The following is a 25,949-nucleotide window of genomic DNA, read 5'->3' as shown; positions in this document are numbered from 1 at the left end:
ACCCTCAACCTCAGCTGCAGTGAGGCAGACCCCACAACAAGCAGGTCCCACTGCAGGCATACCGGAGGTCCCACCGGCAAGCACCCCTGTTGGCAGCAGGCCAGCAGCAGCTGCTCCACCTCCACCGACATTGCCTGCCACAGGAGGCAGGGGATCAGCGGCCAGCAGCAACATCGGGGAGACAGCTGCAACAGCTGCATGTTCAGACTCGGACATGGAGCACGAGGTCAGAAGCCCCACTGACCTACTGCATTCCCCCTGTTTCTCAGATGCCAGCCCCCATGAGGGTCACACACAGGGGCACACAGAGGTAGAGAAGTGGCCATCCACCCCATGCCCTGTCCACACTCCACAGGAGGGGAGCAGCCCCTCCATCACTCCACCAGCACTGGCCATGGGCCAGCACGGCCAGCAGTCCCTCCAGGACATCACTCAACGGCAGCATCAACTGTCCGCAATGCTGGATGAGCATGCCGCGGAATGTGTGGGGGCTAGGTCTAGCATTGAACAGGCCACGGAGACCCTAAGGGCGGAAGTGGCGCAGAGCACTGCCACCCTGAGGGATGCCATGCAGGCCATGTCCAGGGACATCTGTGCAGAACTTGCGGCCTTGCGTCGTGCGGTCACTGGCCTCACCCACACACGACAGGACGTGCATGCACAGGGGCAGCCAGGGACATCCTCCACTGCCAGTTCTGCGCAGAGCAGCCCCGTGCGACGTTCCGGTCGTAACCTGCGCTCCACAGCCAGGGGTGCCCCGGGGGCCGGGAGAGGGGGCTTGTAACAGCCTGTGGCCACTGTCACAGGCATCTGTTGACACCTAGAGGGTGTGTGTTGGGGTGTGCAGGGGGGAGGTGGGAGGGGGTGTGTTGGGGTGTGCAGGGGGGAGGTGGGAGGGGGTGTGTTGGGGTGTGCAGGGGGGAGGTGGGAGGGGGTGTGTTGGGGTGTGCAGGGGGGAGGTGGGAGGGGGTGTGTTGGGGTGTGCAGGGGGGAGGTGGGAGGGGGTGTGACACGACATTTCATAGTTTCAATACACTTTATTCTTTCAAAAAAAGTAATGTGTGGACATTTTCATTGCGTATGTGTGCTTTATTGGTGTACAGTCCACAGTGTGCATGTCCCAGAGACACACAGTGCCCCAAGTGCAGTCTCCATGTGATAAACACCAGCCGTGTGTGCTAGAAGCAGTGGTCGATGATACTTTGGCGCATTGCACGCCCCTCCTGTGCATCGCCTCCTCCATGGGGTGCCGCCCCATCTGCACCCTCCTCATCCTCATCGTCAGGTGGTTGCAGTTCTGCGTCAGGGGGCAGGGGCACATTCCGTCTGACGCACATATTGTGTAGCATGACACATGCCATGACGATCTTTGCCACATTCTCATGGCCATACAGGAGTGCGCCACCAGGCCTGCTGAGGCTTCGGAACCGTGCCTTCAATAGTCCGAATGTCTGCTCTATGACCACACGAGTACGTGTATGTGCACGGTTGAAGTCCTCCTCGTGCTGGTTCTGCGGGTTCCGGACTGGTGTAAGGAGCCACCTCTTCAGGGGATAGCCTGCATCACCTGTATGTAGGCGAGAATGTATGTGTCAGTCATGACGTCTGATCAGGAACATGATGTTCCGCCATGGCTCGCATCCAACTGTTACTTTGGCTCACTTCTACATGCACTGATTGATTCACACAATGCAACCAGTATATGCTCATGGCTCCCATGGCCTGTTTTGCATGCCATCACCCAATGTATGCAGAGGGGTTGTGTGCATTGTGAGTGCCCATCCGCTGTCTCCGTTCTCTGTGTTACTCACAGCCAGGTGGAGTATGCATCATCCCCCCCCCCTTTCTGCCAGGTGGAGTATGCATCGGTACGTCATTCACCTGCCCACTTCCATGACATTGGACTCACCGAGTAGCCAGGATCTTGGGCCTGCATGTCGCTCCATGTAGCGTGGTATTGTGGAGTTCCTCAGGACCATTGAATCATGGGTTGATCCGGGGAATCGGGCACAACAATGTGTGATGATCTTGTTGGAGCCACAGACCATTTGCACGTTGATTGAGTGGAACTGTTTCCGGTTGCGGTACGGTACCTCCATGGCACGTGGAACCACCAATTCCACATGGGTGCAGTCGATGGCACCAATGCAACCGGGTATGCCGGCTAGTGCATGGAAACCCACTTTGGTGTTTGCAATCTCCTGGGCAGTCCGTGGTAATGAGATGTGGTCGTCTGTGTGCTTGAGGAGGGCATCGAGCACTTGGATGAGTGTTCGTGAGAATAATGGTTGTGAAATGCCATGCAGGTGCCCCACTGTGGGCTGGTAGGTGCCTGTGGCCAGGAAGTGGAGTACAGACACTACCTTCAGTAGGGGGGGGATGGCGGTTGGACTTTCTATCATGCTGACGATGTCGTTGTGTGTCATGTCTACGATGGCGGTGATGGTGTCCCGGTCCAAACGGTACAGGGTGTGGATCTGCTCAGCAGTGAGGTTGAATGGATTGGCTCTGATGCGTGGGATTGGGGGCTGCCTGCGTGGTGGCACTGGCTGTGCTGGTGGGGCTTGCTGGGCCTGCCTTGCCCTCCTTCTCCTCCTGCGTCTCCTCTGTGCTGCCTGTTGTTGTTGTTGCTGTTGTAGCACATGCATTGCTATCAGGTCCTCCAGCCCCAACATTGCTAGTCGTATTGGCATCATTGTGGAGTGTGACTGGGTGTGGGAAGGGGTGGGGTGTGCTCTTTTTGTGCTTCCCTGAGTCTGTATTGCCTTCACCTGTGCTGTTTCTGTGCACCTGTGGCAGCTGCATTCACTTAACATGGCCCTTTACGGTTGGTTCGCGATGGCGTTATTTGCACCATGGCGGTAAGGTACTTAACGGGCTGGGTGATGGCGTTAGGTGCATGTCCGCTTGGGTCGGCATTTGCGTACCTTTCCGCCATGGCGTTAAGTACGGTGTGGCCGGTCGCGTGCGCGCACCCTTGGCGCAGTTAGCGCCAGCGTTAACTACGATGCCGCTAATGGCATCGTAGTTAACGGTCACGGGTCATGATCGGACCTGGCGGAAAACGATGGCGGGAACCATTTACCGCCATCGTTTTTCACTTAGCGCCAGGGTCGTAATGAGGCCCACAGTCTAGTATCTGTTCCCTTGTAAGAGAGAGACAGAATAGGCTGTAGTATATTTCAGGGGTATTTCGAATAGTAGTTCATATGTTTTGTCATACAACATGTGAAACATGCAATGGATTTCAACAAGAAGGATTTATACAATTTGACAATCGAGGTGTAGTAAGACAAATGTTTTCTTTTATTTGCAAGTGGCCCAACGCGTTTCGAGTAGTATTCACTCTTCATCAAGGGCAACAATTCATTTGAACCAATTTCTACAAACAAAAAGCATTTTTAAGAGAGGTTTTAGTACATGTTTCCTAATTTATAAAGAATAATACAAAACATCTGTTTGTGCTCAATACACAAATTAGTGCATGTGAAAAAAACTTCAAGCCCATATTTGGATAAATGATCACCTTTGGGTTCAAGTATTATGACCAATCCAATTGTCTAAACAACAGTTCAGAGAGATACTATAACCTAAAATATGTTTCCTTCATCAAATCTTGGGGTCTCCTATGTTTGACCTCAGAGTAAATCCATATTTCAGCATAGTAGTTTGAATGGCAATAGGCAATAGTAAAGGTAGAGATAGTCTTACATGTGATATGTTTCCTCCATAACATGGTAGGATCGCCTTTGTTAGACCTCAGAGAAAATCCATCAGTCATCTTAGTAATAGAATAATAATTGGGCAGTGGTAAAAGAATATTGTTCAAAGTACAGTAAATAAATAAGGATTGGTAGGCCCTACCAGCCCTATGTCCGTTGGACCTATGTTGAAAAAACCAAGTCTGAAAAGTCAAGCTGTGCACCTTGAGGCATAACATGTTCTGAACCTCTCCAACAGATATAAATAAAATAGGACCCTACAAGACCATTGATATAGTGGAAAGATGTCTATCTTACCTATCACTCTGTGGGAACTTCGTCTCTATAGTGGTCACTTCTTAGGATGAGCGTTCTAGTTGTAACCATGGCAATCTGTGGGGAACACCCATAGTTGCCAGTATGTGTAGAAGAGAATCTGCTTCCTCTAAAAATAGTAGAGCAATGTGTTGTAAGTCTACCCTTCTGGTGCATATCTGTATGTTAATAATATAATGTGACAAGAGTCGTACCTATACGTGCATACACAGTACTTCTATGGATGGTGTGTTTCCTTCAAGGCGGGATTCCTTTTCGTTCGGAATGTGGCAAAAAATTGCCTGTGGGAAGATTCCTTCAAGGCGGAATTCCTTTTCTTCCAGAATGTGGCAAAAGATTGCCTGTGGGCAGATACCGACAGTTAGAAAAAGTATCAAATGTATAGACAAATAATAAAGTTGAAGAGAGGAAAGGCTTACCAAAAACGTGGTGTTTTAATATTTAGCCTTGTTGGCAAAGAACGAACTCCGTCCGGGTGCTGGAGCCGGTGGAGCTGCATCTGCCATTTTGCAGATGCGCCTGTGTTTATATCTGCGGGCAGTTAATGACGTCACTACGCGCATGCACGAGTGATGTCATATAGAAGATCATGGAGACTGCATACTGAAAACATTGAATGGTTGAAGATTTCAAGAAGTCAAAAAGAGGTTTTTATGGGACAAGCATCCAGCATAGATACACGGAACTTGTAAACAAACTCCTATCATAGTTAGATCTAAAAAACGCGTATGTGTGATCGGCGGTCGCATGATGTCACTTCGCGCATGCGCGTGTGATGTCATGGAATCCAATCTAGACGATATTCTAATCTGTGGTTTAAGTCTTCAAGAGGTCAGAAGGAGATTTTTTGGGACAAGTATCGAGCTTAGATACAAGGAACTTGTAAACAAACTCGTATCATAGATAGATCTAAAAACCGTGTGTGTATGTGTGATCGGCAGTCACATGACGTCACTTTGCACATGCGCGGGAGACGTCATGGATTCCAATGTAGAAAATATTCTAATCTGTAGGATATTTCAAAAACCATCTTTAGATACGCATTTTGTTAAAAAGATTTATAACATAGATACGAGACGTTGACCAATGCTTAAAAGCACATATATATAAGGACCACGTCCTGTAAGTAGTGGAAAGGTGGATGTACTTACATTGTGGTTGGTGGACAACTTAGATCGCTGCTGGTGTATATAACAGGTTTTACGGTCAATGTTCATGTGAAGTAAAAGTTTTGGACAAACGTATTCTGTTTGATGAGAGGTAGAAGACAGCATTTGTTTTTCAATATCTACTGCCTGAATGGCCATGCTCATCTGTGAGATATTGTGTTTGTTGTCTCTGAAATGCCTAAAGACTGGTTATTTGATTTTCTCGCAGTTTTAGCCACGGAATATTTTCCGCAAGGACAGCGGAGTGCGTAAATCATATTTTTCGTGTCACAGGTGGCGTCTTTTTTAAGCATTATTGTTTTACTGGTGTTCGGGTGTCTAATGTGGTCTCCTTTGATTATGCTGGTGCAATGTTGGCAGTTTAGACAAGCGAATGTGCCGAATCTTTGTTTACTAAATGTGCTCTGGCTGGGTTGTTTAGTTCTTTCTGCCTTGATGAGTTTATCCCTGAGGTTTCTCCCTCTTTTGTATGCCATCATTGGCGGATCTGGGAAGAGCTGATTGAGTGTGCTATCAGATCTGATAACATCCCAATTTTTGTGGATAATCCTTTTCACTTGAAAGCTTTGACTGGATTATTTTAATGTATGTATCAGGTTTTTTTCTTCCTTCTTGGTATTGCTTCCCAATAGATCACCATGCTCTTACGCATTGTTTCTTACAATGGCTTTATTGATAGTTTCCATGGGAAACCCTCTCTCCAGGAACCTTGTTTTCATTTTGTCATACTTGTCTTGCAATTTATCTCCATCCAATGTGATTCTTTTGAGTCTGAGTAGAGGACTATACGGCAGATTTACCTTTAGGTGTTTGGGGTGGAAACTATTATGTTGCAAACAGCTGTTCACATCCGTTGGTTTTCTATAGATTTTGGTGTTAAATCATGTGTCCTTTCTTTCTATGGTAACATCAAGGAAATTCACAGAGGGTTTGCCCATTTCTATAGTGAAACCTATCCTCTCATTGCATCCGTTGAGGAAATGCCAAAATTGTGTCAGTTCATCTTCTGTGCCTATCCAGATTCCAAAAATAACGTCTATGTACCTCAGCCAGCACTTTATTTTCTCCTTCAATTGTAGATTCACCAGTGCATGGGTGCTTTCAAATTTGTACATATAACAATTGGCATAAGAAGGGGCTACTGAAGAGCCATGGATGTGCCAGATATTTGTAGATAGTATTGTCCATTGTATCTGAAGTAGTTGTTGTAGAGGATGATGTTGCTGAGTAAAGGCCCACCCATACATTTTGTAGGCAAATCCTAGCATGCTGGATCACTGAACCGTTGTCTCCAAACAGGCAGAAAGGTAACGGTCCAGGCACGATTCCAAGTATTCCCTTGAGTTGTCTTTCCCATAGCCTGGGGCCTGGCTTCTAACCATAGGGTAAATAGGTGTGCTACTTTATCCTGAAAGAAAGGATCCATCAACCTTCACTGGATCCTCAAAACATCACGTGAGGGAAGAAATACCCACCACAGTGGCATCAGCAAGAGTAATTTACCAGAAAAAGCTGACTCCCGGCCATCATATCCGGAAGGCCCCTGAGATGAGAAGGATTCTCCAGCACTGACCAGCAAAATACCTTTGCAGAATTAAGCCTTCAATGCTAACTCGTAAGCCGACTCCAGGAGATGCTTTATCACGGAGGGCATCCTAGAGAAAAACCAATCCAAGCTTGTTAAAATTAAAGGGGCACTCATGCCACCTCTACATGATGACAGCCAAAAAGAAGCCAAAGGGTCCATCAAAGATTACAACTTTATCCATAGAGGCCATGGGCACATATACTGATTCACCAAATCCATCAAGCCTCAGAAAAATAGACCTGGAAAATATTCAAAAGGAGCTGGTATCTGGAAGCTCAAGTTACTTAAAGTGGTTGTGGCTAACTCTGAGACAGCACCCTATTCATCCTCGCTGTCTTGCAATGATTTGTTCTCAGATAGGATATGCAAGCCTTGTTTACATATTTTGATTGGATTACAAGATAACTGAGACTGCCAAATAGGAGAAAGAACATTTGGGAAAGTTCATCGCACACTGGTTGGTGGGAACCTCCAGCAAACATATCAGGTCTTTAACCCTGTTGGTGAGACAGGATACAAGGATTAAAAAGGTCTTTTTTAGTGAGTCTGGGTTTGGAAAACAAAAACCACTACCAATGCCCATGAGATCATTGGCTCTAGATAAATGAGCATCTCCGATAGCTGCTCTACTGTGTGTAGAATGCCCTCTGGCAATGGATCAATGGTTGATCACCGTAGGAAGTTAAAGAGCTACTGGTACTAGGGCAATTATGTTAGTTTTTACCACTACTTTGCAGTGACCAGTAAGGTACTGCATCATCCTACCATGAACCAAGTAGTAAAAAGAACCTTAGGCTTCTACTTGGCCTTTCAAGTGAAGTGAAGCTAGCTTGACACCTTAATCCAAAGAAGCAATGAATCAAGCCAAATAGCGGCTGTCCATTTCTTCCCTCACTGAGAGTCTTCAATGATGCAGTACCCCAAAGAGAATCACACCCTAATCCATTGGCCTGGTCAGTAGTGGAAACACCTGAAAAGTCTGTCCATGTACCAGCAGAGTAGTGTGATGAATCCTGTGGAGTCATCCTTGGCCCCCAGCCTAGGATCTGCTCCCATGTGGCTAGGGAAAGGCAGCTGCTACCTGATCCTAACCCTGGGGGTGGTATCAGGAGGAGGATTGTAAAGACTGGAGGGGGGTATCTGTACTCCTGCCCTTTATATGGCAGAGTAGAAGCATAGAGCACCCCAGCCAAGGTTCTATATAGGGTAGCAATGGACGAGCAACCACGGCTTAAGCTCTCAGGAGGTGATGCAGGCTGGTTCTTAAGTACAGTGTGGTCCCGAAACCCCCACAAAGGAATGTCCACACACTATGTTATGTGCTAACACAGTTCTTTATATAAAAATAAGGTTCAAGATATATACATCAATTAATAACACACTTTGTACTCTGGCAATTCTAATATGTCAAATCTATACCATGTCTATGTACACACTTAGCTATTGACTCCTTTAAAATACATCAACTGCTAAATCAAATAGTAATGTGTATCAGCATAAGACATAGGAAGGAAGACAAGTTAGTTTAAACAATGGCAGAATACTTGGTCCAACTTCCAAGACACAGTTCTGTGTGACGATCCCCCCACCGGGGCGACCTGTAATAAAGAATATTGACAAACCCAGCCCATCAACGTTTAAGCAGTCTTGATTCCTGGTCAAAATGTTCAACTAACCCAATGCACCTGAGTTAGGAGAGCTTCTTCGACGGTTTGTCGACAGATCCCTCGTGAGTGGACTCCATTTAAATCAGGAGCCACAGGGCATCAAGATTCCTTGACGAAATATGAACACTGTCATCGAGACAGAAGTTTTGATCTTTGCGGTGCTCGTCGATGATCGATCGTGGACGTCCTGCGAAGACGAGGTATGTGGTGCACCTCGATGTAAAGAGTTTGATGTCGCAAGGAAGACTCGATGAAGAACGTAGGCCCGGCAGTGGGCGTTGGGTGTCGGCATCAACAATCGGGACTCGACCATGTCTGGATTTCAGATCATCACTCGTCAGTGTCTTTGTGGATGTCAGATGGCGGGAAACCCAATGGCGGACTTTCCTTGGTCGTCGACGACCTCGACTTTCTCTGGCGGGACAAAGTGGTCAATGGTGATGGCAAGGGAGTCCTTCATTTAAATGTTCTTAGGCAAAGGAAGGGCATTGCGACTCCGGTCGTCGAGCAGCACGGCATCAAGCTGTCCCCGCTTCTAGGCAACACAACTCGACTGGCTTCCAGCGGTTATGCAAATCCTCTGAACTGTGGTCGACAATGATGGACGTCGACGGCCTTGATGTGCTGGTGCTTTACTTCAAGATTTCTCGGTGGGCCCCGTCTCTGGTCTACAGCCTTTCGGGACTGGCTTTCAGGGTGCCTCGATGAAGATCAGCTTTTGCACAATGTTCCCTCATAGCTCGGGGAGAGGTCTCCTAGCCAGGTCCTCTCTTGGATCAGTCCTTGACAGACTCGGCAGCTTTTAGATTTTTTCAACAGAAAGCAGCAGCAAACCTTCTTCTTCCAGCTGGTCTTAAAGGATTAGCAGCTTCAAGTTCCAACTTCAGCTTCTGAACAAACTGGGAAGTGAGAGGTCCCCAGATATACACATCTGTCCTTCATTCACACTGCTGAGCCAAGCTCAGTCAGCCAATCAGTCAGAAGGGCATTTGAGCCGGCAGGCGGCCATTCAGGCTCACAATGCATTCAGGCCATTCACTTCTACCCAGACACCCATAACAAGGAATGTGGATCGGGGCAACCACCCAGCCTTTCAGCACACCACACCTCATTCATGTCAGTTTCAGGCAGGGTTGTCTCATTCATTGTGTCACACACAAAGAAACCAGAGACCCATAACATGGAATGCATATTGATCACATGCTCCATTCACCCAGGTCCCACCCCAAGGGTGTACCCACAACATACAGTCAATGGGAAGGCTCCAGCCCATCTGGCCAGGACTTCCTCACAAAACCATATATGTGTTATCCACCCAACAGCCAATCAGGGTAAGGGACAGAGTCCGGGCTTCCCAGGATTTTGGAAAAACAAGGTAACAGGTAAAAGAAACCAAGAGGCCACAGGGGCCTTCTTGCCTCCTATCAGGAATCCACAAATTCCTATGGAAGGGCATGGGTAATCCGGTGAGTTGGCCTAAATGCATAGGTGACCCCCGGTGCCCCAAAAAGACTATGTAGCTATAAAAGACAATTTTGAATATCGAACCAAGAAAGTAACATCACGGAGAAAACTGACAGAGAACATACCATCACAAGGTAAAGATACAAACATTGGCAATAACAGCTGGGAAAACTATCAAGGTTATGGGAGCCTGATAAACTTGAGTGTGCAAATACCCTATGAGAGGGGATCGATAAAGATATGAACATTGTGAATAGCAGCTGGGAAAGAAATCAAGGTTACGGGAACCTTAGAAAACCGAGTGTGCAAACATCCTATGAAAGGGGGAATGAGAAAAGTATGAATATTTTATATAACTGCTGGAAAAGCTATGCAGGGTACGGCAGTCTGAGAAATCTGAGTGTGCAAATCACCCATGAATGGGGGATTGAGAAAGAGGTATAAACACTTTGAATTGAGGCTGAGACAGCAAAAGAAGATATACAACTCTGACAGTAGAGGGTAGACAACCTCCCTATGTGAAAACACCTGGTGAATTTAAATAATCTATAGGAGAATCACAGGACTTTGGAGGAAACCCAACGCTTCGAAGGAGGAAGTGTTTGGTTCGTTTTACAGGCAATCTTGAAAGAATGGAAATGTTCACTACAAGAGACAATTTGCTTTGCTAAAAGGAACTATGAAACCCAACAACACATCAAATACCATGTGGGCCATGCAGATGCGGTCTATTATACAAATCCTTCCCTTTCCCGTTTTAGTTAGTTTGATTTTCTAAAGTGATAGGGCCAGTTAGTTGGAGAGGATTCGGACCAAGAACTTTAATTTTGGACTTTTTAATACTCTCATATTTTTTGCTTTGTTAGGTAGCGAACTTCCCTCATAGTGATAGTGATACAAAGCGTTTTTGTTTTTTTAGTTTTAATAAAAACCCTTTAAAACGACCTCAAATCGTCAAGTTTTCTTCTGGTTCACCACACTTCCTTTCTCCTCCGTCTCTCCCTCTCTCACTACTGTCTTTTGTCCCTGTGATGTTCTCACTCTCTTTCTCTCTGTTAATTCTTCCCCTTGATGCTACCACTCTCCCAGCTCCAATCCACTATTACTCTCCCTTCTCCACTCGACTACGATACTACACCTTACGCACACACTCCTCCACAGTAACTCTCCCTTCACAACCTCAGTCACTCTTTCAGCCACTATTTGCTCTCCCTTTCCCAGTCTCATCCGCACATCTTGCGCACACACGTATACCCAAGTACCACTTTTCTCAGCAATCAATACCTCTCCATGCTTCTCTGCATAATCCTGATCTCTTGGTCCACCTCCACTGACTTCAGCCAAATTACCAAAACCTTTCTGCTTCCTGTGGCTCTTTTTATCCTCCCCTTCCCTCCCCATTGGTCTCTTCCTCACTTGGTTGCCTGGGGCAACCTCTAGCTTTCCTTTCCCCAGGAAGTGAAACCTTTCTGCTTCCTGTGGCTCTTTTTATCCTCCCCTTCCCTCCCCATTGGTCTCTTCCTCACTTGGTTGCCTTGGCCAACCACTGGCTTTCCTTTCCCTGGGAAGTGTTTGACAGGTGGGGAAAAGCATAAAAGGGGTATCAAGCCCTGCGCCTTTGGCATATGTGGCTGACGCCGGTCTGTCAGACTGACTTAGTTTGTTAATGGCGGCCCGCAGCGCTGATCTTGACATTTAACGTCCCAGTTCATGTGAGGGCTTCCTCTGTTCCTTGGATTTCTGATCTAGGTGGGGCTCCACTCTGCAGTCTTGTTATAGCCAAGCATAATGTCTCTGTGCAACAAATTAAAGCTTTCTGCATATGCACAGACACCCGCATCCGTCTGCTGGGATGTGATGCGTAGCAGCTTTTCTTCACAGTGCTGCAGGTTTGGGTGCACCGTCATACGCCAAATCTTCTGAGTCTCTCTAGGCTCTTCTCTTGTACTTCTACCGCTAAGAATGCTGGAACGAGGAGTTCTGACTTTCAAGTGGTTCCCGTTGCGGCTTTCAAATAGGGCCATTTATCATAGTGTAGTTCTGCAGCGGAAGAATTCAAACACCATTTGCATGTTCTGCTCGCACATTTCACTGCACAATCAGTGATACATTTTAAGGCACCACACTGTAATAGAAACAAAATGGGCATTTTTAATGTCAAGGTAAACGATAATGCACATACTGAAATATTGCGTATTCTGAAAGTGGTCATTATCTAAATTTACATAAAACATGCATTATAAAACATGTAAATATTCGTCTGTATTATAATAAATGAAAACAATTTTTTTAAACTTAAATATTAATCCACACAATAATAGAGTATGACCTCAGTTTGTGTTTCAGGTTCTTTTTGGCCATTCCTTAGGCCATCCTCCTATGGTTTGCTCGTGGATACACAGTAGGACGGCATGCGTTGTGGTGCATCGGAGCCACTTTGCCCCACTGATACTACTCCTGGTGTCTAGCAAGGAAACTTGAATGGTGGTCACCATTCATTCATGTCTGTAAATGTCTGCTGCACGACCCTCATTAGAAGGAAATGTGGACAGGCTGTTAGCCGGCATATTTAGCTAGCATGGGATGAATTCTACTTGAAGCCCCAGAACGTGGTGATCTGGCCCAGGTCCTTAACCCGACTACGGTGGTAAGGCAAGTTCATGGGTTAGGCAGATGAACTCCGTTGTGGTTAGCTGGTTCATAGAGACTGCTCTCAGAAGGCACCCCAGCAGTGTCTTACCAAAGAGATAAACCCAGCCAAGCACACAAGCTAATCCTTATCCCTACTGAAGCGTTGGGACATTTTGGAGGTTGCGTGCCGTCCCGTATACCTCGCTTGCAGTACACCTTTCTCCCCTGACCTCTTGCTCCATCTGCCACGCCTTCTGCTCATGCATCCTTCAGATCTCTCAGGTGTGGGAAGGGGGCTCAGTGTGGGGCAAGACCGGAAGAGCCCTACTGTTGTCAATACGCACACAAAAGCGACAAAGGCGAACATATGAATGACATTTACATTGAAATGGATGCCTGGTTGAGAATGAACATGTCACTAAAACCATTGCAAAGTGCTTTGAAGGAAGCAAGGTCACTGATTTCCATCTTCTGTAGTGTGGAGTAAATGTGTCAATGGAAGGAGCTAATGCCATATTCTGGTTCCAACCACTAACAGTGCCAAAGGCAATGGGATGCAGTCCTACTTTTTGTCTGTAGAACAAGACTGCGTAATTTGTGTTCCTGCACGAACAGGCACAGGTTGGTATGATGAATGACTACCAAGTCCTCCACCCAACATTCCTCAGCAATTAATTGTGGTTGTGAAAATGTTGTTTTATAGCACACATCCAAGAAAAAAGAAAAACACCAAGAGTCATCACTAACAAAGAGAAATTGGAAGACAGTGGGTGTAAGCAACGAGAGGTATTTATAAGCAGCACTCCCTGCAAGAGACGGCAAGCCCGGCGGCAGATAGAAGTCTGACTCCAGTGCCGAAAGGAATACGCGGTAAGGAAACTCTTCTCATTAGTGTCAAGTGCTAAGGTACATGTGCTTTGCTTAGAAACTAGGGAGAATGTAGGTCTTTAGCTGACGATAAATAGCAGAGAAATCAATGTATAAGCAGAGGAGAGGTGAGATTCTGCGATTGAAACCTGTCACAGATGGCGCTGGCGTTTGTTAGGTGACCTCCACTTTCCGCCTGCGTCATATGTGGCTGACGCCGGTCTGTCAGGTAACTGTCAAAAAAGTAAGAGGGGAATCATGGGATGTAAAGATAGGTGCGGGACGCTTCGCGTGAAGCGTCGTGTTGCCCTATGCACATCTTGAAGACGCGGGAAAGAATATTCGCATATCACTTTAATGAAGTCTCGATGCAAGCATTTGATAATCGAGCGATGTGTATGTTTAGGCAATGAGTGTGGCCCCTGTCAGGGTACGTGAACGTCGAACACCCAGTATTTCTACAAAGCAATGCCATGCTATTGCAGACAGAGTAGCTCTCAGCCCTTTGTGGCACTTGGGTCCGTGAAAACACCAGATTTTGTTTTTGGTGGTTAAAAGCCCATTGATTTATATGGGCGTGTAAAAAGGTCTACGCAGTTGAGAGAGCTGGCTACATGTGACGTCGGCCCACAGGTGACACCCGCCAAAGCGTGTGCGTTGAGTGGTATGACGCACTTTTGGGGCTTAAATAATCTCTCTAAATGTAGTCCATACCAAGGTTGTTCTGCTGTGAAAAAAATAGACCGTTGAAATAATGTAGCGTGCACTCAGCGAATTCCCAGTCAGCCGGTTGTTGTTTTGTCTGTAAGCGTTTTCGTTCTTGCTGGACTTGTTGCAGCATAGTGCGATTTTTGGCTCGTTTGGAAATGAAGTATGCGTTTAAATTCCAGCTTCGTTTACAGTCGAAGCCTGCATCCTCCTGTGGAAATCCGAAGAGTACTGGGTGCGAGGGTTAAGAACCACACAAGCGTGAGTGTTTGCCGATAGCAAACATTTAAACTGAAAGTTTAGTTGAGCGCCACTTCTCAAGCGGAGGGGGAGGCTTCACTGCACTGGTAAATCATACAGAATAATAATCAATGCTATTGCAACACAGAAACATGGAAGGGTCTTGCTTTCTGAACGCCAGTGTTTAAGGTCGTTCGAGGTGCTGAACATGTCCTTTCTTATCTATGTTTGTTCGACAATGTTCCCGTTTCACAAATTTAATTTGAAAGGCACTCAGGCTACGGTTAATTCGTTTTTTAATGCTCTATATATTTTGCCTGCAAAGGAAATGGGCAACCCCCACCTGTCCATTTAGTGAAATTCCATATGGGAACCAGGGCCAATATCTATCCAGCACTAGATGCTCCCCAGAGACAATCAAACCCACCCCACAGTTCGTCAATATGCAATAAGAGCAAACAATGATTTAAACACTTGTTTACATCGTTTAAGCTAAGCTTGGGGGTGGGAGCCCCTCTACGGGGTCCGAACATGAGCCAAATACCCAGTTCTATAGAATATCTTCCACTCAGGAGTGTCTGCATCCACGTCATAGCTCACTGGACCCTTCATAGAGGAGAAATATTCATTTGCGTATCAGTTTGGTCGCACCCACAAGGGCAGTCCAGCACCGAAATGCTAGGCAATTCTCCTCTGAACAAGAGTACCATCTGCAACCAAAGACACGTGTTTCAGACTTGTTGGGCCTCAGTGAGGTGAAGCTGAGCCTCTCTAAAGCACAGTGTGCGAGGAGTCCACATCTGGATTACCCTGGGTTACTTAGGGTGAAACCACACGTTTTACAAACAAAGTATGGGTGTGGGAGCCCCTCTACTGACACTTGTATCTGGGGTTGCTATTGGTACTGTGACGCATCCCAGGGTATCGTAACAGCTTCGATAGGGGGAGCCCCTTTCTGTGAGACCAGGGTGGTGAGGGCACTATCCGACGTCCCCCTGGGCGTGGTACTCAGAGGTTAGATCGCATGGGACAGGAAACCGCCTTTGGCACTAGTGACGACCACACCGAGAGAACGTGGTATTCCTACCCAGCACATGATATGATATGATGTGGCGTTTATAACGCACCTGCACTCAAGTGTTTCTTGGCGCGACAAGACATGGAGGAGGAAACAAAGGGAGGACAAAATAAGAATCTCACTAGGCCTTGTGTCATTCAGATCATGCATGGGCGGTTAAGAGGGTAGGGGTTAAGTGCCAGAGGGGAGGGGAAAGGGGAAGTGTAGTTAACTCACAAGTGCAGCCAGTGGGTGGCTCATAAGTGCAGAGAGAAGGGAGAGTAGGTCCGCAGATACAGACTCCCAAGTGCTGGGGAGCCCAGAGGTAGTTCAAGGGCAACTGGACATGCAGGAGCCTGGGCCCGAGTTCAGAGGTTGACCAGTGTGCGGAGCAATCAGGTGCATCAGCAGGGAGAGGAAGAGAGAAAGTGGAAGTGAAAAGCAAGGTCTTGAGTTGCTTCCGGAACCAGAGGTGGTTCTGCTCAAGTTTGAGAGAGGCAGGCAGGCTGTTGCAGAGGGCATCCCCAAACGAGGAGATATATCTCCTGAGCTCTCTGCTTGGAGAAGCGTCTGACCCTCAGAGAGTTGGAGATGGATGAGCGGAGAGCTCGAGAAGGAAGATGTTTTGGAAGAGAAAATTGGAAGTAAAGCAGTTACAGGCCCCAGAAAGCCTTGTGGACAATGAAGAGATTTCAGAGCTGGAGAGATACGAATCCTGGGCTTGAGGCCAAGGACACGTCTCGCAGTCCTGTTCTGGATAAGTTGTATAGGTAGAAGAGTAGAGGCAGGAAGATTTAGATATGACCCTGGTGCTCCTTTTCAGAATGACCCCACCTTTCTTTCCTCCCATCATTCCTCTTCACACTTACCCTCACACCCTATCTACTTTCCAAAGGCAACTTCAATAGAGAGTACTGAGATGAGAAGGAGTACTAATGAGTTGCCATCTCAATACTCACCTAGTACTGAGACCAGGGGGGAATACAGAGCAATACCAAGTACGCATAGTGACCACTTTAACCAGTCTAGTGCTTCACAAACAGTGATTGGCAGAAGTAAGATAAAAACCAAAGAAGGACTTGACAATTTGTCAAGCCCCTCCCAGGAGGAATCGTGAAAGGAAAGACAAGTCCGCTGAGCAGACGGGTGCTGACTGGGGTGCCGTGCAGAAGGAGAGAGAGTCCCAGGCAGGTCCAGGATGGAAGTACCGGGTGGCCCAGAAGCAGACCGAGACTCCAGGTGACCCAGAGACCGGGGGATTACGAAAGCACATCAGCACACCATCTCCAAGCAGAAGAAACCTGAGGAGCTACTGCAGGAGGAACGAAGCTCCGAAAAGTTACCGGAGTACAGCGAGTGAGCCCAGCTGCCTCGAGAGAGCCAGCACTCATGTAAACCATAATACAAGGTACGCAGGAAGCCACAAGGGCTCATAAACCTCAAGGAGGTTGTTCCAAAAGACAGAAAGCCGAGTCTAGGACTCACACTCAAATCATACATGGACTTGCACTAATGCTTGGCAGGAGGGTGAACCAAGTCTACAGGAAGGGAGAATAAAGCCAGAAAGGTGAGTCTGGGACTCACACCCAAATTGCACATGGACTTGTACTAAGGCTTGGTAGGAGACTGAACCAAGTCTACAGCTTGGAGAGAGCACCCAGGCAACGTTTTTGCAGTGCAACACTTGGTGAGAGGGAACCAGGTCTGCACCCGAGGGTCGAGGACCTATGACAGATTGGAAAGATTATCCGGCTGTTCCTCTTCTGCGCAATAGCTGGCGAGGGTAAGCTAAAGCTACCAACCAGGGTCTTGGAACCCAGAGAACTGATTTGTAAACCTGAGGAAGGCTGAGGAAAGAAAGACATTTCTTCGACAGTCAAGGAGTGGCTGTAGTTATATAAAGAGGATCTGATCAAGACACAAACTGCCTTTTGTCAATGAGAAGTGAGTCACCCCTCTGGATCAAGAAGACATCAGCTCTGAGTTAGTTAGTTTAGTGTGTAAGGAAGAGAGCTAGGATTTTGACACTGGGGAGTGGGACTTTTACTTTGGACATTCTGACACTAGGTATTTCCGTTTTGACAGGGAAACCCCTCTTTAGAGTTAGGGCGCGCTAGGGTTTTCTTTTCCTTTTGCACCTTTGAATAAAGGTTTGTAGCCTATACCATGATCCCTCTGTGTCAGTGTCTTACTTCTGCACCCTTAAAGTACTCTTGTTCAGAGGAGAATTGCCTAGCTTTTCAGTGCTGGACTGCCCACGTGGGTAGGACCAGACTGATATGCAAATTCTATTCTATTCTATTCTATTTAGTTCTTGTAAAGCGCTAACTCACCCGCAGGCCTCAGAGCACAGACAGACAATGCATAACAAATAGTAACAGTAAGCATGTCAAGAGCAGAATGCTGTTAAATCCCTGTTTTTGATAGATGGGTCTGAGTGGATTTTTCTCCTCTGTGAAAGGTACAGTGAGCTTAAACGTGGTTGTAGACCCTCCAGAGTGGAAACATACTCGGAGAACTGGTTATTTGGCTGTGTTTGTTCTCCATAGAGGGGCTCCCAGATCCTTTGCATCATTGTTTGCTCTGAATGCATATTAATGAGTTGTGGAATTGGTTTGATAGTTTTATATATTATTAATGTTACCTGCTCTAACTTGGACAGCACTTGGTTGAAGAGTTCATGTGACGTGACAGCAAGCCAACCCACCCAGTATCCCCCTCCGAGTCCTCTCAGTAGGGGTACAAGCCCTGGGTGTTCCTGATTAGGTTTGTCTCATTGGAGAGACCCTTCTGGGGTACCTTCCCCTCCCGACTTGCTCAAAAGGGGCACTCCTTGCTGCCTTTGGAGGCAACTGTGTTAACCAGCTGCTCAGAACCCCAGTGATCTGCCATATGCACAAACCCAACATAACACCAGGACTGCAGTCACCTTGGGGTTCTGTGTCAGATGTACATTTTCCAGGGCCTCTGCCTCCCCGAGGTAACATCTGACCGAAAGCAGAGAAGAGAACAAAGGACATGCTAGGCTTCTATCTGTGACCGGGCCACAATTTACTGGTCCAATCGAAGAGGGTATCATTACAATGGGCATACTAGGACAGATCTGGGGACTTTCAGGGACCTCCCCTTCATAGAGCCCTTCATCTGGCAATGCATGGCTGCAATTGCTATCAACCTGGCATATATTACAGGGCACTCCCTCTATGACTTCCTGTACCCACTCGCCAAGCAAGCAGATACCTTTTACCTCTTCCTCCAAACCTTTAGCACCACCTGATGCCCTCTGTGTACCCACTTCACTGATCCTTAAACCCTATCTTTATCGCCTGTGCAGAACTACTCTGTATGGACATCTCCTGAAGCCCCTGTACACTCTCTTTTTAATCAAAGCACATCTAGACTGTGCCCACGGGAGGGGAGTATCATAGTCCTCCACCCAGAGCACTCCCCCTATCCCCCCTCTCTCATGTTCCACATTCCCTGCGTCTCTATCAGCAAAAATACCAGGTTCAAAGATTGAAGCCCAGTCTGTAATGAGATCCTTGGCAAATCCTCTTAATACATCTTCCAATTATGGTTGCACAGCCAGTGAAGAGGAAATGCAGGGAAACCTGACCTGAAATCTGGCTGTGGGAGTTATGCATGCACTGCACCTTCCAATGCCAGCCCTAGGCACACCTGGCCTTTTTGTGTTTGTGCTATGTCTTTTGAATCATTAGGCCCTTTTAAATGAGGTAGCGCATCGGTACATGAATGGGGATGCACATAACTCTTAGACCAATAACAAGACTTCCTCAGGAAGTTGGCAAATGTAATCTGTTTTAATCTCAATTATCTAAAACAGGGAGTACAAAGGACATCAATGAACCTCTCACAGCATAATTTCGATGCATCACATAAAAAAATAACATTTATATAGTAAAAATCCAACATACGTGATGTCATACTATGTGGCAAACTAAGAAAACCTATTTAAGATTGTGGTTGCTCTACAGGGAACATCTAAGTATACTTTCTGTAGGGGATTGGATTGTGATTGGGTCTCTATAGCCAGGTGGACAACTTATGCCCACCCCTTGTGCAAGTCATCCTCAACATTTGTTAGATACACGACACAAAATTGGCTCTTAAATTATAGGGCTCTTCAATACATGGCCCTCTATAATTGGTTTGCATGCTTGTACGCTTCTGGAATATTCGACTTGCTAGCAGCACGCAAGCTGGTACCACAGGTGCCTGTGGGTGGACTTGACCATGCCTCCCCACCCAATTAGCCGATCATCCATCATCACTCATGCGTCTGCCATTTGAATTGCCTTTGAACTTGGCTTTGCAAAGTATCACTGTCCCTGAGAATAGAAGGGAGTGTGAGCATGTTCTTATCTTCAAGTCTCAGTGCTGCTTGCCCATGTTCTACTTCCATCTACCCCATGTGACAGGAGATCATGTTTGAGCTCCTTCTTCGCATTTAATTATATTAATGAATACAACTTGGCACTCCAAGTATTTCCGTCGCACCTTAACAGGAGCTCGACTTGCTTCTCACGTTCTTTGTATCTCCTAGAATAGATAACCAGTTTTTGGCTGCCCCAACCCTTGACCCTGGGCCAGACAGCCTTCTCGATCCTTCCTTGATTTTCAACTGTTTTTCTCTGCTGCGCCATAATTTCAGCCCTTCTCTTTCACGGGTCCTGGCTTACTAAAGTTGCGACTTTGAATATCCAGATTATATATATTTTTTTTGGTGGCACTGCCTGCAGTCTATTCACTACCTCTAGCCAGCCTTCATGATTACTTAGTCTACTTGCTTTGCAGCATCTGTACAGTTATAAAGCGACTTATATTTTCTTCAGTATTCTTCACACGGTGCAATCTTCATTTTGCACAGGAAAGGTTACTCCATTCCTTATTTCGTCATCAGATTCCATAAGGTCTATGCATTCTCTTCTCTGATCATCCTTCTCAGTGCATCACTCTCATCCCTTGTAATGTCACCAGCCTCTTTTGTTCACTGTTTCACACTTCTTCAGGGCTTTCTCTCAGGAGACCATCATCTCTACGCGGCTACATCTTATAGGGCTTTCTCAATGGATACCTTGTTTCGAAGATCTTTCGCGGTATAGGTATCATTATCGGCGTTGTGCATGTCGTAATTTCCGGCTTCCAATATATGGGCAAAATAGGGGCGGTACTTCTGGTAGAGGCATTTGGCTCCTCCTCTACTCTCCCCCTCTGGTTGATGCATCAACCACTCTCCCATCAATCTTCGCATCTAGACATCCTTGTCTGAAAAAGTGCTTCTTTGGATTCCATACCTTCATTTCTCCTTTTAGAGATCCTGCTGATTTTACATGGTCATCACCACTCTAGGTCAAATGACTACATTGTACACTGGGGCTGCAGTAAATACATCATCCCACATACTTTTTGTGGTTCCTGTGATACAGGAACTTCGTTCCCTCAGGCGCTAGAATGCTTGCTGCTATATATTTTCTTATTTCTTCATCTGTCAGCTCTTTGGGTCCAAACCCAGACTCAACATCAATCATGAACTTCATTCCTAATGTTTTCTTTGCTTCTTACATTGTGTGATTATTATCCTGACCACACAGAATCCAAACATGATCATCACCAATAGTGCTCCAAGAACCTTGAAGATATTCGCCATCCATTGTGGAACCTGTGAGAAGATCGATGCAAACCAGCTGTCATCTGCAATATCTTCTACTTCATCTTCCATCTTGGTGTACAAGTTCATTAGCAACATTATGGCCTCTGTCAAGGTCTCATTCTCGTCATTGTGAAACGGTATGAATGTGCAACATGAGTCCCAATTTTGGCACAAACTCCTCCATCCATTGCTGTAATCATGTCCAGGAAATACCTATTCTGGAGAGTCATCAGTCTTATGGCTATCAATTCTTCCTTGATAGCGTTGAATCCCTTTATAGTAGTATTGATTGTCTGCAGGAGCTCCCATTTGGTAATCTGTAACCATTTAGCATTTGCCATCGTCTGGATCCCTGACATAAAGAAATTCGTGAATACCACAGCAGTCTGGCTGAACAACCGGTGTTCATACGGAATAGAATCAAAGGCTTCTATCGATTTAGCTGAGAAATAATTCTCTCTTTTTTTCCCATTGAGAAATCCAAATGATCTTTTCTTCCTCATATGAGCATCTGCTTTTGGAAACTCTTCAATGTTCAGGTCACTCTTTGGAATCACTAATAATGGAACATGAATAAGTACTATGGAACACAGCCCTCCCCAATCTTTGGGCAACTTCATATAGCTCTGGATCCACAGGCCCAGTAGTGATCCATTAACACTACTGTTCCATCCTTCATGCCTGGTACATCAAACATTCGGCCACACTGCTGATTCATCCCAATCTTTCCTGTGCCATTGTTTCTGAAACACAAGGATGCACTTGCTAGAAGTACTATCTGCAAAGCTCCTCCTTTATCATCGATCCACGTCAGCAACTTCACAATGTTCATTCAGCCATTTATTCTCTGCATGCCACACAATTGCTTCAGGTTGTCCGTTTAGTGCTGGTGCCATGCACACAATGTGCCTTCTGCCCATCCTTCCGGAGTCAGCACTGTTCCCTTGATTTGCAGCTGACCTCTTTCCTGGCATCTTTGTATCTCTTCAGGGTTCTTTCCTTGACAATTGAGCATTTTGCTTTCTTCTCTTCTGATTCCAGCTTTCTTTATTCCAGGCTGTTCATATTTTATTACTTGATTCCTTGTCTCTGATTTCTCTCTTGTCGTTATGTCTTGCACACAGTCATCTTCTCTTGGAGATGTCTTCTCAGTCACCCATACCAAGGATGCTATTCGACCCTGGAACTGACCTCTCGTCTGGTAGAGTGCAAGGTGCATCAGGCAATGAGCTTTCTGGACTCCTATTTCTATAGCTATGAATACCTTAGAAGTCCCCATGGCATAAGGTATGAGAGCACAAACATAGCAACTCTCTTTGGACGTTCTCTCTTCCACCTTTTTCATGTGCTTATACCACATGTTATTACCCAAGTGTGCTGTTGTCATGATCTCTGCTTTCAAAAGGTCAGGGTTTTCCCAACTCCCTTGGAAGCAGATCCATAACCCAGGTTCCGAGTGCCAAGCAGTCCCAATTGGGACCTTTTGGACCCAGTCCTGGCGCCAGTGGCACCAGGCTCATAAATATGCCCAGTCCCAGTGCTGGAAGCGCCGGGCTCATAATGCTTGGGTGGACTTACCTGCAGCAGACCATGCTGCTTACTTGCCTGCCAGTTGAGCCTCTGATCCTCTTCTGTTTGGAACTACTTTTCCTGTTTGGTGGGGCAGGAGCCACTCCCGAGATTCAGAACACTGGAACTCTTCTGGAAAGCAGAAACTCTTTTCTTACCTAGGCGTGGCTGTGGAAGGAGACACCTAAGCACTACAGGAGGCTATTTAAACCACACCCGATGGATGAATCTTGCTTTGCGTTATTCTGCATCCTCTGCAGCAGAACGCTCATCGTGTCTTCTGTATCTGATCCTGGGCCTAAGGAAAAAGGCTTCCCATCCTGAATCCAGTCTTCAGCAACACCTATAAAGACAAGAAAGAACAGGTTAGCATTACGGTCTTCAGTGACAGCTCTTCACTTACCTGGTCCATCAGCTGTCACCAACGCCTCGCGCTGCATTCCGGCATCTGAAAGACAAAGGCTTACCTACTCTTCGTGCGCTCCGGAGGTCTTCACACTGCATTCCGGCATCTGAAAGACAAAAGCTTACCAACTCTTCGCACGCTCCGGAGGCCTTCGGCGCTGCATCCCGCATCTGAAAGACAAAACAAGGTGCGTTTAAAGACATTGGGGAACTTTAATACTCACGTGCCATTACTCCTTTCCACATCTAACCCAGTGGGTATTCCGGCACCCTGCAGCCGCTCCGAACTTGTACCTGCAAAATAAAAAGTCAGTTAGAGCGCATCGTGAAGCAGGCAACAAGCGCTTACTTACGTGCTTCCAGGCGCTTCTATTCATCACACGGGCTCCATCTTCAACTCACTTCAGCCCGTCATCCGCCATCGCCGGAACCCTGCAAAACAAGAAACATCATTACTAAAGACTTTAAAGACATTAGAATTACTCGAAACTTACCGTTTGTGCAGTAAACGACGGACAGCAGTCCTCTGAAGTCAAGAGGCCTGCTCCCCTTATCCAGTGAAGAAACTGGTTACAGCACCCTGCCCCGAGGCAGATGGAGAGCACGGCGTTCACTTACCTAAGGTGAGAGCGTTAACCTTTGGGGTTCTACAGGAGAAGAGAAAGGGAAGAAGAGAGAGACATTCAATAACCCAGTTCCTTAATCCCATATTTTCTATCTGCAGACATCTTACCTTTCGAGTCAGACATACAGTGCACAGAGGTCCAGCCCAAAGAGCCTGCCGTGTGTTACACATCACCTTTGAAGATATGGTATACACCCAGTCAAGACCGGCGCCTCTACGGGAATCAGGTGAGCGTTACAGCTGTACTGTCTAGATAATTATTTAATTAATTATCATCTTCCCTTGTGCTTCTCTTCTGTCTCCCTTTTGTAAAGTAAGTGCTTGCATAATAATCAAGGGAGTTCAGGGAGAACCATCGGAACATTTGTCTGAGCAATAGGTAACTCTACACAAGCTACTGGAGTGTGGGAAATCAGAGTAGTCTCTATCTCAACATGAGCATCAAGATAATAAGGAAGGCTGAACAGAAGAAACAAAAAGACACAAAGTATGGTGGCACATATATATAATATATATATATATCATGAACCAACATGCTACTCCCAGTCATTTATGCCATTTTGAACTTAGTTGGGCTCGCTCATTTTCCAAAACTGTACCATTTTCAAAGTTCCTCATTGTGTCTGTGTACTGCTTTAAGGAAGGAAAAAACCTTTAAAATCAGGCAATTCTGGTAAATCAGGTAGCTGCAGGATCTGTTCAACTATCGCCACAAGCAGCCTCCTTATCGCAGCGCCATTTTTAGGATCATGCAGAAAAGTAGGTATGTTGACACTACGCCCAACAAGAGCAGGATAAGCTTGAAGAATAAATATGAAAACAGCGAGAAGGAGACTATGGTCATCATCGTTCATCAGAGCCATAGATTCACCCAAACAATTGCATTGTATGAAAAGAATCAGCGTATTGTTCACGCTTCCAATCTCTTATCAGATGTTGCCGCTCAAACATATCCACACCATGTCAACACCTTTCTAAAGTAAATTTTTCAAAGTGTTCTGCGGCTCAAGAACTTAGTTTGCACTCCTGCTATAAAATCTATAAGGAATGTCCGGGGCGAGCCACAGTCCAAATGCACACTTGCATTTGTTTAGTCAGCAACCTTAGCGTCCTTTTGCCTCGTCAATGATCGGGTCTGCACATGCTGAACTTCTTCTTGTCTAGCTTCTGAATCGATGGTTAGGGGTGCCACAGTCTCACCAGTGTATAGCTTCACGTCGTTCAAATGGATCCAAGCACGTCTTCCTTGGACTTTCACTGCTGAGAGAGTAACGTACTACACTATGTAAGGTTCACTAAACCACGGTTCTTGCCGCTTTCTGGTAAAGGTCAGAATCAATGTTGTGCCTCCAGCAAAAAGTCTATGTACAGGTAGTAGTTCAGAAATTCTGGTTGCTGAATGGTCTTCATCTGTGTTCTGAAACCGACCTCCCTAGTTCTTGAGTTGATCTGAAATGACAGCAATACTAGCGGTCATACATGTCAAGTACACACATAACTCATTTTCAAACATTTCTGCATTCTTCTGGGCATCTCTTCTGCTCCTCTCATTCACCTCCCTGTCACTAACACGTGGGGTGTGAGGTGGTGGTCCGACCCAGGCTGATTCCATAATGCATATAAGACATGGGGTAAGCAATATAGCCATCCCTTCTTCAGTGTCAATTTGAGCTTTGCAATCCTCTCTTTAAGGAGACTGTTGAGTCTGTCACATATTCTGTTCGCTTGCAGGTGATAAGCAGAAGAAAACTCATGCTCAAAATTCAATAATAGACTAATCTGTTCAAATACTTCATTAACAAAATGGGGCCCATTATCGGATCTCAGCACCTCACACACTCCCCATCTTGGAAAGACTTCTCGTACTAAAGAATTTGCTGCGCAATTGCCATCAGGGTGTCTACAAGGACCTGTTTCGATCCACCTGGAGAAGCGACACACCACCACTATTATATACCTGTATCCACTACATACTTGCAGCATATCAACATAGTCATTATGTAAATGCTTAAAAGGACCATTCGGTCGTGGAATCGCTCCTCTAATATTTCGCAGTGTATGCCCTGCGGTAAACATTTGACATACCATGCAACTTACTATATAAAATGCAAAGTGTTCTAAAAGGTTCGGTACAAAACAGTCCTCTGCTATAGTTGCTGCAAGGCTTTCCCTAGTTACATGCGCAGGGTAGTGCAGCTGTTCAAGTGCTACTTTTTACAATGCTACTGGCATCACTGGCTTTGCAGTGCTG

At 46.2% G+C, this 25,949-nt stretch overlaps 1 protein-coding gene across 3 annotated transcripts in view; it reads left to right on the top strand.

Moving 5' to 3' along the window:
- LOC138481404 (leukocyte elastase inhibitor-like) overlaps window positions 1–25,949 on the top strand; it is a 459,314-nt gene that overhangs the window by 127,440 nt on the left and 305,925 nt on the right. For 2 of the 3 annotated variants that reach the window (XM_069613538.1, XM_069613539.1), the window contains exon 1: window positions 13,292–13,426. The gene's annotated coding sequence lies outside the window, so the exon portion shown is untranslated. Of the gene's footprint in view, window positions 1–13,259; window positions 13,427–25,949 lie in introns of those variants that run through there. The other variant, XM_069613540.1, reaches the window with a different exon arrangement.

Source organism: Ambystoma mexicanum, chromosome 5p (genome assembly GCF_040938575.1).
Source record: "Ambystoma mexicanum isolate Mex_15411 chromosome 5p, UKY_AmexF1_1, whole genome shotgun sequence".
NCBI classification, from domain to species: domain Eukaryota; kingdom Metazoa; phylum Chordata; class Amphibia; order Caudata; family Ambystomatidae; genus Ambystoma; species Ambystoma mexicanum.
The sequence above is the reverse complement of the archived record's forward strand: the minus strand, read 5'-3'. Positions and strand labels throughout refer to the sequence as shown.